The sequence below is a fragment of the Mchenga conophoros genome, linkage group LG19, assembly GCF_057382185.1.
Source record: "Mchenga conophoros isolate Kocher_MC1m ecotype Shallow Benthic linkage group LG19, M_conophoros_male_GT1.1, whole genome shotgun sequence".
Lineage (NCBI taxonomy): Eukaryota > Metazoa > Chordata > Actinopteri > Cichliformes > Cichlidae > Mchenga > Mchenga conophoros.
Genome location: NC_140544.1, coordinates 14,940,007 through 14,954,500, shown reverse-complemented (window position 1 = coordinate 14,954,500; position 14,494 = coordinate 14,940,007). Strand labels below are relative to the sequence as shown.

Sequence of the window (14,494 nt, the reverse complement as noted above, 5' to 3'; positions counted from 1 at the left end):
GCCACGTTATTGTTTCGGTGAAATGAATTTCTACAATACTGTTAATTCTACTCTCTGCAGTGTTTAAATGCTTACATATACACACAGTTACTGTCCCTCCACATATACGACTCGGTTCCGCTTCTATGCCCCAGCTTTGTTTACTTTTCCCCACCGAGGCTTCTAGACTTCTGATTGGCCAACATTTCTGCACGGTTAGGAATCTAGCTCCACCTGCTGCTTTGGCATGTTCATAGCAGCGTTTTCCTTCATTTCTGCCTTTATGTGTGGACGGGATTATTTTTTAAAACGGAAACGGAAAATCTCCGTTTTCAAAAGTACCCGTGTACGTAGCCTCAGTCTCTGACTGGAAGCGCTAATTCGTCATTCGGCTTTTGTCAGACTAAAGTAACTGTTAAAACTGTTTGAAAAGCTAAGCTATACAACAAGGAGAGATTGAGAATTTCCTTTTAGTTCTCAGTTTATTTGATATTGACAAACGTTAGTCAGTTTTGTCTGTTCTTCTGTAAAAACAAACTAAGATTTATTTTTAGAATTAATATTTTGTTTCTAAGTGGAATTGACAATTTAGTCTGTTTCGTTTGTTCTATTTTGAAACCTAAACGCTTTAGCGGCTGCCTTTTGTGTAGTTTGCAATATTTGCCTTTATTTATCTGAAAAAGTCTCATGTTCCTTAAGTACATCTACCCTGTTGAACTTCATCCATCCATTCACGTCCGCTTAATGGATGAACTTATTATGGGAAATAAATATTTAAATAAAAACAAGCTGCTGATTATTTCACATTTTACTTGTGAGCAACGGCACATTTAAATCTTACAAATATAGTTATTTGGCTTATATCGTGATAGATATCGTTATCGCCTGAAATGAAAAAAACATATCGTGATATGAAAAAATCTCATATCGCCCAGCTCTAAGTCCTGCCATTAATTAATTCTTCGATCTTAAATATGATCAACTATGTACCACAGGCCTTCAAGCTAGCTGTAGTTAAACCTTTACTCAAAAAGCCATCTCTACACCCAGCAGTCTTAGCTAATTATAGGCCAATCTCCCAGAGGTGTGGACTCGAGTCACATGACTTGGACTCGAGTCAGACTCGAGTCATTAATTTTATGACTTTAGACTTGACTTGAAAAAATGTTCTAAGACTTGTGACTTGACTTGGACTTTTACACCAATGACTTGGGACTTGAATTGGACTTGAACCGGTTTACTTGAAAAGACTTGATATTTTACCCCAAATATAAAATTTCACATTCATATTATATAGAGATTGAAAATGTGACGTCATTCACGGGTAGAACCGCAAAGGATTCTGGGAACTCGTGGCAAGCGGTACTAGCGCACGCAGGCTTTCAATTAAAATCAGTTATACAGCGATAAAAAGAAACACAAAAATGTCAAGAAGCTGTTGTATTATTAACTGCAATAGCCGGTCGCATGACAGCCACGGGAAGCCGACGGGTAAAGAGATCGGTTGTTATCGGATTACGTCGTTGAAGAGAAATTGTTCGAGCCATGTTTCCGAAGTAACAAAGGCGACTGGATTGCAGCCATTCAAAGACCAATTATAACGTCCCAGAACACTCCAGCTCACAGGTTAGTCTGCTCCAAGCATTTCCACAGAGGTCAGTCTGCTGTTGTAGTTAATGCGTCATTTTTCTTAACATAATTGGTGATATAGGTTACAAGCAAGTCTGGTGCTGAACAGAAATTGTCGCGCTATGCTCCTTTGTTTATTGTGTTTATTGTGCATAAATAGTGAATTGTCCTGACACAATATTGCGTTTCGCTTCTGTTATTATGGTACATTGACAAAAACATATACTTTTATTCACAGGATAAAACAGTTGTTTTGTATCACTAATTGTCCAGTACGATTACAGCATACAATATTATTGTCACTGCTACATTTCTGTGATGCTACCAGAAATTATTTCCACTGCTAATTAATTACCCTTGAGCTCAAAGGTCCTATTAATAAATGGTTAACGAATGTGTATTTATGACGACGATTTGTGAGACTGGTAAACTTATGATCCGTACGATGGTCTTTACTTTCTACACAGTGCATTTCAAGGTCCTGTACCCATCCGTCGGTAAACTGTACCTGGGCTTGTTGCAGTGACCGGAAGTTACTAAACTTCATGAGTGTATGCGCTCACTCCAAGAAGCGTATAATTATAAATATGCATATAAATATGCTACGATGAGATAGCTGACTTCATCTAACTAGCAAATGTTGTCCAGGCTACGTTGGTGATGCAGTTTTTTTTAAAATATGTATGATATTTTTGTCATGCGATTTTAAAGCCGGTCCTGCAACCGCATCCAAGAATAACATGCAGCTTATCTCAGAACTGTCGGTGAAAATTATTCTTGGAGCTAGGTTTAATTGAGCTGCATTTTAAAGAGGTGCAATTTCACAATTTGTGTATATTTTCTAAGTTCACTATTTTGTCATGTGTTGAGAAAAACACAGATTTAAAAATTACATGGTCTAACATTTACATTTAGCATATAACTGCAACATGCTTTTTTTCGTTTTTTTTTAAAGACTCGAAAGGACTTGAAATTCAAAATTTCAGACTTGTGACTTTACTTGGACTTTTACACCAGTGACTTGAGACTCGACTCTGACTTGCGTGACATTACTTGAGACTTGACTTCAGACTTGAGGATAAAGACTCGAGACTTACTTGAGACTTGCAAAACAATGACTTGGTCCCACCTCTGCAATCTCCAACCTTCCTTTCAAATAAAAAATCCTTGAAAGAGTAGTTGTCAAACAGCTAACAGATCATCTGCAGAGGAATGGTTTATTTGAAGAGTTTCAGTCAGGTTTCAGAGCTCATCACAGCACAGAAACAGCTTTAGTGAAGGTTACAAATGATCTTCTTATGGCCTCTGACAGTGGACTCATCTCTGTGCTTGTCCTGCTAGAAATGCAGCATTCGATACTGTCGACCATAATATCCCATCAGAGCGATTAGAACATGCTGTAGGTATTACAGGTACTGCACTGCAGTGGTTTGTATCATATCTATCTAATAGACTCCAGTTTGTGCATGTAAATGGAGAGTCCTCTTCACACACTGAGGTTAATTATGGAGTTCCACAGGGTTCAGTGCTAGGACCAATTCTGTTTACATTATACCTGCTTCCCGTAGGCAGTATCATTAGAAGACATAGCATACATTTTCACTGCTATGCAGATGACACCCAACTCTATCTGTCCATGAAGCCAGATAACACACACCAATTAGTTAAACTGCAGGAATGTCTTAAAGACATAAAGACCTGGATGGCCGCTAACTTTCTGCTTCTTAATTCAGATAAAACTGAGGTTATTGTACTCGGCCCTGAAAAGCCTAGAAATATGGTATCTAACCAGATTCTTACTCTGGATGACATTACCTTGGCCTCCAGTAACGCTGTGAGGAACCTTGGAATCATTTTTGACCAGGATATGTCCTTCAATGCACATATTAAACAAATATGTAAGACTGCGTTCTTCCATTTGCGCAACATCTCTAAAATTAGAAATATCCTGTCTCAGAGTGACGCTGAAAAACTAGTTCATGCATTTATTACTCCCAGGCTGGACTACTGTAATTCATTATTATCACGATGTCCAAAAAACTCACTGAAAAGCCTTCAGCTAATCTAAAATGCTGCAGCAAGAGTACTGACAGGGACTAGAAAGAGAGAGCATATTTCTCCTGTTTTGGCTTCCCTTCATTGGCTTCCTGTTAAATCCAGAATTGAATTCAAAATCCTGCTCCTCACATACAAGGTCTTAAATAACCAAGCCCCATCTTATCTTAATGACCTTGTAGTACCATATCACCCTGTTAGTGCACTTCGCTCTCGCTCTGCAGGCCTACTTGTTGTTCCTAGAGTATTTAAAAGTAGAATGGGAGGGAGAGCCTTCAGTTTTCAGGCCCCTCTTCTGTGGAACCAGCTTCCAGTTTGGATTCGGGAGACAGACACTATCTCTACTTTTAAGATTAGGCTTAAAACTTTCCTTTTTGCTAAAGCATATAGTTAGGGCTGGGCCAGGTGACCCTGAATCCTCCCTTAGTTATGCTGCAATAGACATAGGTTGCCGGGGGATTCCCATGATGCATTGAGTTTTTCCTTTCCAGTCACCTTTCTCACTCACTATGTATTAACAGACCTTTCTGCATTGAATCATATCTGTTATTAACCTCTGTCTCTCTTCCACAGCATGTTTTTTATCCTGTCTTCCTTCTCTCACCCCAACCGGTCGCAGCAGATGGCCCCGCCCCTCCCTGAGCCTGGTTCTGCCGGAGGTTTCTTCCTGTTAAAAGGGAGTTTTTCCTTCCCACTGTTGCCAAAGTGCTTGCTCATAGGGGGTCATATGATTGTTGGGTTTTTCTCTGTATCTATGAAGCGCCTTGAGGCGACTTATGTTGTGATTTGGCGCTATATAAATAAAATTGAATTGAATTGAATCTGCATCATCCTTGTAGATGGAAGCAAATTTTTTTTTATCAAGAATGTCTCGGTACATTTTTCCATCCATCCTTCCTTCTATTATATGACAGCCCAGCTCCATGATTTGTGTCAAAGTAACTCAGGATAAAACACAGAAAAACATGAAGGAGATGTTCCTGGCCTGGGTTTTTATAGCAGATAACATTAAAAATATCCTGCAGTATATCAAAAACTGAAGAAAACCAATCACCATATTAACATTACCTGATGCTGCTGAAGTGAAGCAGAGTAAAGCAAAACCTGCAGTTTTAGAATCTAGCGCAAAAAATACGTAAATAAAGAGCGCGGACCCCACACATCAGAATCAGCGAGCTGTCGACTTTCAGCCCCGACCGCGTTTCCGTGTACATGCTGTCGGGTGAGAAAGCCGACATCTCACAGATTCTGATGCGTCGGGTCTGCGCTCTGTGTCTACGTCTTTGTGCAGAACCCGTGTACCTGCTCTCATTTACTGTTTTAGCTGTTTGGTGGTTGTCAAAATTTTGTGAGGTTTAACCTGAGATTCTGGCATTTCGGGCAACATAAATTTATATTTAAAAATCGATTCAGGATTTTAATGAATCGATATCACGTTATCCAAGCTAGAATCGATTTTAATCATAACCCACCCTTAATAGACAGACTGTTCCTCCTGAATCAGTCTTAGTAGGTAATGTTAAAAATAATTTTATCATTCAAGTGTTTTCAGTGTAGGAGAAAGTACTCAGGGCCTTCAAGTTAAACACTATGAAAGGCAGTAACAAGTTTAATATTCAGAAACCTAAAGTATGTATCAGCAGCAGAATGGACCTAAAAACAAATGTCCATGTTTTAGTTATATGAAACTGAGTATTTTGGATTAGCGGTACTGCTGTGTTTGTTGTATCATATTGCTGTAATTGTTTATATGCTCTATATATTTTGAGGTAAGTTTATCTATAGTGTCACATGATATTGTGACACTGTAGGCAATCGGGGTGATCGTGGCTCAAGAGTTGGGAGTTTGCCTTGTAATCGGAAGGTTGCCGGTTTGAGCCCCGTCTTGGACAGTCTTGGTCGTTGTTGCCTACTGGTGGTGGTCAGAGGGCCCGGTGGCGCCAGTGTCCGGCAGCCTCGCCTCTGTCAGTGCGCCTCAGGGTGGCTGTGGCTGCAATGTAGCTTGCCATCACCAGTGTGTGAATGACTGGTTGTGTAAAGCGCTTTGGGGTCGTTAGGGACTAGAAAAGCACTATACAAATACAGGCCATTTACCATTTATTCTATAAGGATGTTATGTGTTTGTGTACTTTCTGCCCAGTTTGACCCATTTAGCAAAAGTCAGCCTGTTTAAGGCTCTGATATCTATTCTGTATCACAGCTTGTAAATTTTCTTTTTACACATATATGTAAGCATTGAGCCAAATTTAGTAGTGCCAAAATATTAAAAGAACAATATTTGTCTCTTATATATATTCACACTGAAAAAGATACTTGTCTTTGAGTGAACATTTAAGGTGATAGGAAATATAAATAACAACTTGAATCTTTACTGAAGCTCAGTATTTGACACAGAGTTCAAGTTGCATCATTTTCCAAAGAGGTTCCTGCTTTATCTACAGCGTGAGTGTTGTCATGGTCTTTCTTGTCTATTGGAGTTCTGGGCTCCTCATTGAATCTCAGGTTTTTAGGGAGGTCAACTTGAATAATCGTGACATTCTTGGTATTATCAACATTATTATTATTATTGTTATATCAGAAGAATGTTGTACTATGTTGTTTACGCTGTCTGTTGTTTTCTGTGAAATACCAGCTGGCACTTCCATGTTGGGGTCAACTGTGTTAGAGGTCTGTGTAAGTTCAGGAGATGTCTGTCTTCTTTGAGGTCACTGCTTTTATGCCATTTTCTGTGATGTTGAACATTTCCATTGTTTTCTTCTGAGTGTCGTCACGGTCTTTTTTGTCTGTTGGAGTTCGGCGGTGATCGACCTTTTGGCTTTGCCTTAACCACTTTCCCCTTTTTCCTAGGCACTGGTGGTAGTGCTTTATCTCGAGGCAGTGTCAGCAACTGGTACAGGGGTTTTGCCACTTCTGAAAAGTTTGGGATGTAGTGGAGCATGGTAGTTTATCTCTGAGAGCTTGTACAGGAGCTATTTCTGCTGGGTCCATGATATAACCCTCTTCGGACACCATCCGACCCAGGAAACGTACCTTTCTCTTGAAAATGTCACATTTCTGTGGGTTGAGTTTGACACCATGGTTTTGGTATCTCTGTCCAATTTAACTGGAGGGTCCCACTGAGGTGGCTTATGGCAGGAGGAGGGTGTGTTTATAACCTCATTCACCTGTATAGGAGGTTGTGAAGAAATCTGCTCCACCAAGTCTTGTGTCTTTTCAGGGGTAATGGAGTACACTGCTTTTATTTCTTCCAGATGTACTAGAACAGTGTGAGGAATTAAGTTGACATTCCGCTTGTTGGTATTAGCAATCGCGACTGGGATGTACACTGACCTGCCCTCCGTTATTGTGACCAGTCCCTCTTGAATGACAAGACCCTCAGGCAACTGTGATGGTTCATTTGGGACAAACAACAGACTCTGTCCTGAAAACTGGGCTCCAATGTGTCCACGGACATATGTGGTAGTAATGTGTTCAGCAGCCAGACATAGTCCCCTCTTTCCTGCTGGTAGTTTGCCCACACTTTGGATTTGGTCTGGTAATTGCAATAGTTTTAGCACTGATTTAGCAGTGTTTAATGACAGGATCTGGCTGATTTTTCTAACATTTGCTTGCTCCATTTACTCACAACTTCCTCTATTGCATTAAATCCAATAATGGGCAGTTGTGCAACACTAGGGTCACTGCAAACAAGCATTGGATTTGGCCTGTATTTGTATAGTGCTTTTCTAGTCCCTAACGACCCCAAAGCGCTTTACACAACCAGTCATTCACACACTGGTGATGGCAAGCTACATTGCAGCCACAGCCACCCTGAGGCGCACTGACAGAGGCGAGGCTGCCGGACACTGGCGCCACCGGGCCCTCTGACCACCACCAGTAGGCAACGGGTGAAGTGTCTTGCCCAAGGACACAACGACCGAGACTGTCCAAGCCGGGGCTCGAACCGGCAACCTTCCGATTACAAGGCGAACTCCAACTCGCCTTGTCGTGGATCGTGGCTCCAACTCTTGAGCCACGATCGCTCACCACACTTCACAGAGATTTTGCTGGCAAGGATGGAGAGTCTCAGTTTAATTCTTTCTGAAGGTAACATCCCTCCCTCCCTCCCCTCCATTTTCAGGGTTACAGTCCAAAAAGAATTCTGTCTCTATCCACCCATCACATGGGATTTCACCACCATTAGCCGCTAAAACTACTAGAGTTTCTGTTCTCAAAAGCTCAGCAAGTGGCCTGACAGTGCTGTGTGGTAGGTGCTGTTTTCACCACTCATTGCTAATAAGACTTGAAAATAAGAACCTAAAACCAACAAATCTCAGTAAAAGAACAGTAAAAAACAAAAGTCTCACCGTCTGTGTCTGCAGAGCATCAAACCTAAGAATCCTTAAAGATCTACATCGGCATCCGCAAGAAGCTGAAGGCTCCAACCAGGTAACACACACACATCTCGTTTGCTATCCTTGTGGGGACATCCCATTGACATAATGCTTTCCCTAGCTGCTTACCCTAACCATCAAAAATGAATGACTAACACTGACCCTACACCTAAATGTAACCCTCACACAAAAAACACATTTTGAGTGTGAAAAATGCCTTCAACAGTTTTTTTTTTTTTTTTTTTTTAATTTTACTCGACCATAACAACCTCAAAAAGATGGTGTCCAAACAGATCCTTACTCTAAATGGTGTTACCTTGGCCTCCAGCAGTCCTGTGAGGAGTCTTGGAGTCATTTATAACCAGGATTTGTCCTTTAGTGATCACATTAGACAAATATGTAGGACTTCTTTCTTTCATATATGCAATATCACCAAAATTAAGAACATCCTCTCAAAGTGGAAACTGAAATATTGGTTCACGCATTTTCTACTTCCAGGATAGACTGTTGGAATTCATTATTGTCAGGTGTTCTTAAAGCTCATTGAAAAGCCTTTAGCTGATCCAAATTTTGCAGAATATAACAGACGAGCTCCCAGTTTGGATTTAGGAACACTCTCTCTGCTTTTACTATTAGACTTCTGTTTTTAATAAAGCTTGTAGTTGGTGTTGTGTAGGTGTCAGGTGACAGGTGACAGTGAACCAAACCATGTTAGGAATGTTTCCACCCACATTTGGTTGAGACAGATTGCTGCCCTACTCTAATCCTGCTTCTGTTTGATGCATCTTCCTTCTGTCATAAAGTGTTCCACATGGGGGTTCATGCAATCACTGAGGTCTCTCTAATACTGTAAGGCCTTTACTTTGAGATAATAAGGCAACGTTTAGATGTTTAGATAGATGAAATAAAGATGAGGCCTGCGGTGCCTATTAGGTGTGGAAGGAGAAAGATGCATCTACAGTATAGTTACCTGTGACTTCAAGTTGGACTTGAACTGGGACTGGTTCTTCTTCATTTTGACTTCAGACCTGAGACATAAACATCAGCCTGAACTGTGACTCACCTGTACTGAATATTTGGTACCTGATTTGGGCCGTGGTCCTCTTCAGTCATCGGGTTTTTATTTAGAGCTTGTTGGTCTGTGTTTGTCCTGTAAATGACCACCATCAGTTTCTTTACGCGCTTCAACATCCAGGCGTGTGACTTCTTTTAATCCTTCTCTCTCACTTCTCAGCTCCTCCCACCCTCAGGACTCCCTCTGGGCCTCTGAGCCCCTTCGTTCCCCTCCCATTGCTCAATGCAGCTGATCAGGTACCCCTCGCAGATGGCAGGGAATCACCGTCACTGTTTGAGAGTTGTAGCTGGAGGGTGAAGGCTCACAGCGCGTCCATCATAGAGACATGGTGTCTCAGTCCTCAGACTGGAGAGACCACCTGCAGCAGGAGAAAGAGATGCTGATGGAGGAGGTCAAAGCTAAGAAGGTGATCAGTCGTTCGGTAATCATAAAACTTTATTGATCCCTGCTGCCACAGAAAATAGTCACAAACACACCGCCTGCTGCAGGAGCCGGTGTGGATCCTCCACAAAGCGCTGGAGGCGGCTTAGCTGGAGAAGTGAGTCTGCGCCGAGTTTTTGGCAGAGGAGGAACGTCTGGAGCTGCTGCGACACCGCGAGTGACAGGTGGCCGACCTGTGGGGTGGCTGGACGAGGCCAAGATGGAGGTGGAGGCGGTGAGGAAGAGTCTGGCTGAGAAGGCCACGCAGGTCACTGAGCTGCAGCAGAACATCAGGATGCTGATGGAGAAGAACAACGCCAAGCAGGAGGTGAGGACAAACCAGAGGTCGCTGTCAGACTGACCTCTGGTTTGTCATGTTAAAGTAACCTGCTCACGTTTGTTTCCATGACTGAAAGTTTCCCTGAGATCTGGGGCTGTTCCTGGAGCTGCTGCTGACTCCGGAAAAAACTGAGCATGGGTGGATGTTGAGACAGAGGGCCTCTCCCGTGCATTCAACACTCCATCTAAATGACCAGCCCAGATGATGGATGTGTCATGTTATTCAGTGGAAAACTGAGAATCGTAGCCAAAAGAAAAAAGTGGAATACTTGAGGAAGATCACGGAGCAAAAGGCTCATTGAGTGAGAGCAGTGGGCAGGTTGGTGTTCTGCACCATTTAGTTAGGTCTCTTCAGAGGTGTTTAAAAAAATTTTTTTCTAAGGTTTTCAGTAGTTTCCATCCATGAGTGATTTGAATTAAAACTGTGAAGAAATCCTCCAATATGTGTCACAAATCTTCATTTAAATGTCCTATGATTTACCATGAAATTGAGACAGTACTGATCCAGTGGCATTGGCTCCACACAGTGGAGAGTTGTAGTAATGTCTAGAAAGTTCATTGACTCAGAAATAAACACACATTGAACACCAGCCCAAAGACACTTTGCTCAGGGACTCCATGCTGTCCTCAGTCCATTGATGAACTCCTCTTGGTCTGCATGCCGTCTGCAGCCAGAAGTGAAACCTTTGCCCTGCCAGCAGGATCTCCTGCAGTGAAACCTGCAGGATCTGCACAGCAGCCTACAGCTTATGTGCAAACTTCAATAAAAAATCTTGGAAGAGACACATCTTTCCAATCCTCTGTAGGCTCCTACCTGCTGCTGGAGGAGGGAGAGCAATTTGACCTGACCATGGACACTCAGCGCATTTCTCCATAGGAGCTGTCAGGCAGGAAACTGGGGGGGGGAAGAATGCTGCTTCTATAGGTGGCAGGAGTTCAGGCAGCAGTTTGATCTGCCGGAAGGCTCAAATTCCGAACACATCACCTGCTAACTGGATTCAGGTGGGAAGTTCCACATCCAGGCATCCAAAGTCTGTGTGAGGGAGGCTGAGACAGAAGTGAGTATGAAAAGGAGCTTTAGGGACTTTTTATGTTCAGTTACATTGGACTATTAATTTGAAAAACAATTTCACAGAGTTTATTTTGTTTAATGTTAAAATGGGCAAATTTCATCTATCATACTGTCCATTTCGCCTGTTTCAGATTTGAAGAAATTTTCCTGTCTTAAGATTTTTTTTAACCTAACATTTCAATAATGGGAAGACTGACCAGAGTGGAGAAACTGAGAAAAGGTGACTTTATTTTACATGTTAAGTCTTATTATAATAAAATAATAAAACATTTTAATTATGTTATTTTACTTTGAAGTCCATCTTTTTCTTGGTATTATAATGAGAAGGCAAAACCCTGTATCACAGCTTTAATGATGAAAGCTGAAACTACCTTAAAATATTCCTCTCGTGAGAGGAATAAAAGCTTTGATGGTGACTTGTCAACAAGATGAAGTGCTTATGTTTTAGTCTCCACAGCTCACGCTCAGTTTAGTGTTTGGACAGCTTCTGGGTAATTACACATTGTCTTAATACGATTATTCAAGCATAAGTGGAAAGGAAAACACACATTAGATTTAGTAACGGCACACATTTACAATGTAAATTACATGTTGTTCAGCAAATGACACGTTTGTTTTTTAACAACAGCAGTTATTTTCTGCAGTGAAAGAAGAAATAAGGAAAAAAAAACATTAAAGTAATCGTGTGAGTGACACATAAGGTGCTTTATTGACCCCCTTTTATTAAAGTAACACTACACAACTTTTAAAAGTAGAAAACTGCCCTTTTTCCCTATAATTCTACACTTAACAACCAATGATGTAAAAGTATGTTTCTGGACATTTCTGTTGAAGATTTGAGTTGTTAATTTTTAGATTCAGAGCCCATATTTTGTTCTTTCTAGAAGCCCATTTGACAGTGATTACAATGTTAAGCTGTCTTTGGATCGGGCAGTTTATCCCTTTCTGCCTGATCAGCGAGAGCCTTCTGCCTTCCCTTCCAGTACAGTCTTAGCTGTATGCTTCAGATCATTGGGGACCTTCACTTCAGTCTCATGCTGGTGCACTCTGGACCAGATTTCCTTCTCTGTAACATGTAATAATCCTCCCTTTGAGGTCATTGCTTAGAGGCATCTACATTATGTCATACTGCTCCAGCACGCTTTTTTCAGGGACAGTACTGTCAGGTAATGAGCTGTACCTGCAGTTTGTCAAACGAGTTGCTTGGAGTTCTCACCAAAGGGCTTAATTTATGTCTTATTACACCAGACAGTCTCTTATTCTAGTGCTCTCAAATGCTGTTTGGTGGGCAATCACACCTATTACTCAGAGATGCTTTACCATTAAGGCCTCTGTGCAAAAGCTAAGCTTTGTTAGAGTGACTGTTTGGTTGCACACACACACACACACACACACAGAGCTTAGTGTCTTTCTAAACTATGTCCAATTAATCCAGTTTACCCCGGTTGGAATCCAATCAAGGTTTAGACACATGGCAATGCAGGCAGGAGACATCTGACCCCAATTTTTCAGGTGCTACAGCACCGAAATGATCTTAGTGCTTTTGTAAATGACAGATTTCACCTGTAACAGTTATATTAACTTGAAACTGCTTTTATTCAGATGATGGAGATCAGTAAACAAAGCAAACACACTGTGTGACCTGTGGATGCAGACCACCCTCAGACACAGACATCCAGATCAAAGCGTCTTTGTCCTCCTCTCCTTCTGCTCCTCGTTGCTTCCTTCAGGGGGTCACCACCATGCATCTTCCTTAGCATAATTTCTTCTGGCACCCTGCTAAGTAAGAGCTCCAGTGGTGGATGTTGTTAATCTGAGCCCAGCATGGAAGTCTCATTTGTGATGATCTGCATATTTGATTTGGCAAAGATTTTAAAACTCGCTGATGCAACCTTTCTCATTTATCTGGGTTTGGGATTAGCATTTGGAGTACAGTGGCTTGTGGTTTCAATGTGGCTCTACAACAGGGGTAGGCAACTCCAGGCCTCAAGTGACTCCTCAGCATTTCTGAAGTTCTCCAGAAGCCTGGTAATGAACTAATCATTTGATTCAGGTGTGTTAACCCAGGGTGCGATCTAAAACCTGCAGGACACAGGCACGCGAGGCCTGGAGTTGCCTACCCCTGCTCTACAACTTCACATATATTAGGTAAGACAAACACCAGAAAAACCAAAGCTTTCAAAAATGGAAAGAAATTAATAAAAGTTAAATTGTGAAAAAACCAAAAACCATGAAAAACATTTTTTGGGACTTTTTGGGACTAAAATCACAGAAATCCCACAGATCAATTACATGCCTCCCTCCCATCTGGTTATTTGAGCTGGCAGTTATCAAAGTGACCTCTAGTGATAGCTTTTCATGTAGGTAGTTTTGAGTGTTTTTAATTTTTAGGTTTTTAGACGAGCTGAATGGAATTTGTGCCACTCAGAGCGTTCCAAATTAATAATCTCTTTTCAGAATTTGTGCCTAGTACAATGGAACTGAAGAGATAATCCACAGAATTAATTGTATGCATTTTCTATGGGAATATTTTCAACAGTCCACTACAAATCAATTGCCTGTAATGAGTGCAAATTGCCAAATGGGTATTAGTTGTTCCATCCACGTGCTAACCAAGCTGAAGCATTTCCTCGTGGCTTGCGAGATCAGCTTTTTAGCAGACGGCCTGGCTTTTTTACAGAAGTGTCCTTGAGCAAGACACTTAATCCCACATGCTGCCTGATTTTTTTCACCCCAACCAGAGGGCAAAACATACTTTGATCCTTCATAAATTAAAGTACACCACATCAAATGAGGCTTAATGTGTTTGAATACCAATGTGCGGGAGGGATGTGCCTAAACTCTGAATTTGCATTTGTGAGATAATCTGTTTTATTTACACCTGCAGAGTCTGATGGAAGTTATTATGGCTCTCATGCTGATACTATAATGATGCTTCAGGTGTTAGTCTGTAGTAAAGTTAAGTGCTTTCCCCAGTGATGAATTTGTTTCTGCAAAAGCAACAACAAAAAACAGAAAAACCCAGAGCAATGTAGATTGCAGCCACATGTAAGTGGTGAAAATCGAATGACTGCAGAGTAAACAATAAGAAAACCATTTGTTGTGCTTGCCTGTGTGGGCATTAACAAGAGTCTGGCTCCCTTGTTGCAGTCTGCTAATCAATGACATCCTTACACACTCTATGTCGGTGCTTTGATTGCTTGCAGATGTGACGGTGTCTTTCTCTGAATACTCATCAGGTTGTGAGATTTCACCACTCAGACAACAACCTGTCTAGATGACCACTGGGACTATTTTTATGCCACCAAGCTGACAACCTGCCAGCAAAAAAGAAAATTAAAGCTAAAAGAAACAAGGGCAACTTGATTGATGTCACTGATTAAAAAGAACCCTGTATTTATGTGGAGGCAATGTTCACCCTCAACAATTTTTAAATGGAAACTAAAGAAAGCTCAGTGAGCTATTGTGTGGTAAATGCATTCAGTCAGCTCTGAGTCTCAGTGGACATGAAGTTTTTTTGTTTTAAACAAAAAACTATGAATCTCAGCCCTG

At 41.4% G+C, this 14,494-nt stretch overlaps 1 pseudogene; it reads left to right on the top strand.

Moving 5' to 3' along the window:
* The first annotated feature begins 9,436 nt into the window (after positions 1 to 9,436).
* LOC146551911 (uncharacterized) lies at positions 9,437 to 11,161 on the top strand (annotated as a pseudogene).
* The last annotated feature ends 3,333 nt before the right edge of the window (positions 11,162 to 14,494 follow it).